This window comes from Muscardinus avellanarius (assembly GCF_963383645.1).
Source record: "Muscardinus avellanarius genome assembly, chromosome: 2".
Lineage (NCBI taxonomy): Eukaryota > Metazoa > Chordata > Mammalia > Rodentia > Gliridae > Muscardinus > Muscardinus avellanarius.
This window is the reverse complement of record NC_137787.1, coordinates 119,334,274-119,337,982: the sequence shown is the minus strand read 5'-3', so window position 1 is coordinate 119,337,982 and position 3,709 is coordinate 119,334,274.

Below are 3,709 nucleotides of genomic sequence, written 5' to 3'. Positions count from 1 at the left end.
AGTTGAAGAAGACTTCATATTTGATCCCCAGGAATGAACACACACACACACACACACACACACACACACACACACACAAAATGGAGGGTAGTAATTATATTAGAACCTGCTCTTAACTGGTACTTAATAGAATTTTGTTAGTTCTATAGTTGAAATGAAGATAGGTTTTTTAAATTTACTTTTTGTTTTTTTAGTATTAATGGTGAGGAGCTTAAAGTGAGTACTATATTTGAATATGTTTTTATTATATACTTTTATTGATATATTCTCACATCATAATGTAAATCATGTTGACAGTGACATAAATACACATAGCACTTAGTTCCATCCTCATACACAGTACTGAGATTGATTTCTTCTTTCTTCTCTCTCTCTCTCTCTCTCTCTCTCTCTCTCTTTCTTTCTTTCTTTCTTTCTTTCTTTCTTTCTTTCTTTCTTTCTTGATTTAAAGAAGTTTATTAGAAAGCTCGAAATACAGAGGATAGGTACAGCTCCATACCAGACTGGCATGGAGGGGTGACTCGAATGAATACACCCTTTTTTTTTTTTTTTTCTCGCAGTACTGGGGGTGGAACCCAGGAGTATTCTACCTCCAAACAACCCCCCCCCCCCGCCCAAACCCTTCTACCTCCGGGCTACGCTCCCAGACCTATTTTTATATATTTTTTTAAATTTGGAAACAGGGTCTCTTAAGCCAGCGAGGCTGGCTTCAAACCTGTGTGATCCTCCTGTCTCTGCCTCCCAAGCGCGGGGATTATAAGCGTGCACCACCATGTACAGCTCCCCCAGCCCTACTTTTTATTGTTTATTTTGAAATGGTCTCACTGAGTTGCAAATGGCCTCACTAAGTAGCTGAGGCTGGCCATGAACCTGGATCCTCCTCTTCCAGTCTCCCAAATGCTGAAATTACAAGGGAGTGCCACCACACCTGGCTTTAATTTTGAAATGGGGTCTCAACTGTGATCTTCCAATCTCTACTTCCTGAATGCTGGGATTAAAAGCCTGCATGCGCCACCATGCACAGCCTATTTTTTATTCTTTATTTTGAAACAGCGTCTCACTGAGTTGCAAAGGGCCTAAGAGGCTAAGGCTGTTCACGAACCATAATCCTCCTGTCTCCACCTTCCATATGCTGGGATTACAAGCGTGAGCCACTGTGCCTGGCAGACATTGATATTTTCACAAATGTACACATATTCGATGGTAGTAATTTCTTTAATGAACCTCACTCTTCCCTCTCCTCTTCCCTGAGACCACCTGCCTGGCTCCACTGAGGCTTTACCTCCTTTATCTGGAGTCCCTATGGTATCTCCTTTATTTTCTAGCTTCCACATCTTGTTTGTTTGTTTGTTTGTTTGTTGTGGTACTGGGATTGGAACCCAGAGGCTTTCTACTTACGGGCTATACTCCCAGACCTGTTTTTTTTTTTTTTTTTCTGGTCTGGGGATGGAACCCCAGGGGCATTTGACCTCCAAGCTACAGCCCCTGCCCAATTTTTTATTCTTTATTTTGAAACCGGGTCTCACTAAGTTGCAGAGGGCCTCACTATATAGCTGAGGCTGTCGGCGAACCACGATCCTTCTGTCTCAGCCTCCCGAATGCTGGGATTACAAGCATGCACTACCACACCCGGCTCCCAGACCTATTTTATACTTTATTTGGGAATAGGGTCTCACTAAGTTGCTGAGAGCTTCACTAAGTAGCTGAGGCTGGCTTCGAACCTGTGCGATCCTCCTGTCTCAGCCTCCCGAGTGCAGGGATTATAAGCATGCACTGCCATGCCCGGCTTAGCTTCCACATTTTAAAGAACACATATGATCCTTCATTTTCTGTGACTGGCTAATCTCACTTAGCATAATATTCTCCAGGTCCTCCTGTTTTCTTGCAAATAATACAATTTTGTTTTTTATTGCTGAATAGAATTCCATTGTGTGGCTATCCTATATATATATTTTTGTGTGTGTGTGGGTCTGGGGATGGAACCCAGGGGCATTCGACCTCTGAGCCACGCCCCCTGCCCTATTTTTTATTCTTTTTTTTTTTTTTTTTTTTGTGGTACAGTGGTTCCTGGAAGCCCTTCTACCTCCGGGCTACACTCCCAGACCTATTTTTTACATTTTTATTTGGAAACAGGGTCTCCTAAGCCAGCGCACACGGCTGGCTTCGAACCTGAGCGACCCTCCTTGTCTCTGCCTCCCAAGCGCAGGGATTACAAGTGTGCGCCACCACGCCCGGCTTTATTCTTTTTTAAAAATTTTTATTTTATTTAATTAATTTAATTTTTGGTTGTACCCCTGGGGTTCCTGGAAGCCCTTCTACCTCCGGGCTACACTCCCATGGGCTACACTCCCAGACCTATTTTTTTAACTTTTTTATGTGGAAACAGGGTCTCTTAAGCCGGCGAGGCTGGCTCCAAACCAGCGCGATCCTCCTGTCTCCGCCTCCCAAGCACAGGTATTACAAGCATGCGCCACCACGCCCGGCCACACCAGGCTTTTTTATTCTTTGAATCTCACTGAGTTGTAGAGGGCCTCAGTAAGTAGCTGAGGCTGTCCTCGAACCGCAGTCCTCCATTCTCAGCCTCCTGAATGCTGGAATTACAAGCGTGCGTCACCATGCCTGGCTCCTATAATTTTTTAATCCATTCATCTGTTGACAAACACCTAGGTTGGTTCCATAATTTGGCTATTGTGAATTGTGCTGTTATCAAATATATAGACATATACACACACACACATATATACATATATGCTTATACACACACACACACACACACACACACACACACACACACATATATTTTTTCTGCAGTAGTGGTACTAGGATTGAACCCAGGGACATTGTAGCTTGGAACTACACCCCCTACCTTATTTTATTTTTATTTGAAAACAGTGTATCACTAGATTGTGGAAGGCCTAAGTTGCTGAGGCTTGCCATGAATCTCTGATTCTCCTGTGTCATCTTCCCAAGTTATGGGATTACAGGATTGTGCCACCACATACAGCTTTGAGAAGATAATCTTGAAAGAATACCAAAATTGCATAATTTTTATCATATTCCCAAAATAAACATTAAATGGTTAACAGATGAGGGGGAAAAAATGAGTCTTTTTTTTTGGTGGTACTGGGGTTCCTGGAAACCGTCTACCTCCGGGCTACACTCCCAGACCCATTTTTATATTTTTATTTGGAAACAGGGTCTCTTAAGTGAGCGAGGCTGGCTTCGAACCTGTCTTTGCCTTCCAAGCGCAGGGATAGAAATCATGAAAAGACTTTTAAATTATTTATTTATTTATTTATTTTTGAGGAACTGGGGGTTACCAGGAGCATGCTACCTCCGAGCTACACCCCCAGCTTTATTTTTTATTCTTATTTTTAAATCTGGGTCTCAGTAAGTTGCAGAGAGCATCAATAAGTAGCTGAGGCTAGCTGCGAACCTGTGATTCTCCTGTCTCAGCCTCCCAAGTACTGGGATTACAAGCATGTGCAACTATGCCTGGCTGCAAAGTTCTTATCTGTTTTATTTCATTGTAGTAAAATGAAAAAGAAAAAAATCTATAGTAGAACTCTTTTTTTCCCCCTCTCTTACAGGTTTTTTGGCATGCTTGGCTGCAAAGTTCTTAGCTGTTTTATTTCATTGTAGTAAAATGAAAAATAAAAAATCTATAATAGAACTTCTTTTTTCTTCCCTCTCTTACAGGTCTTTTGGC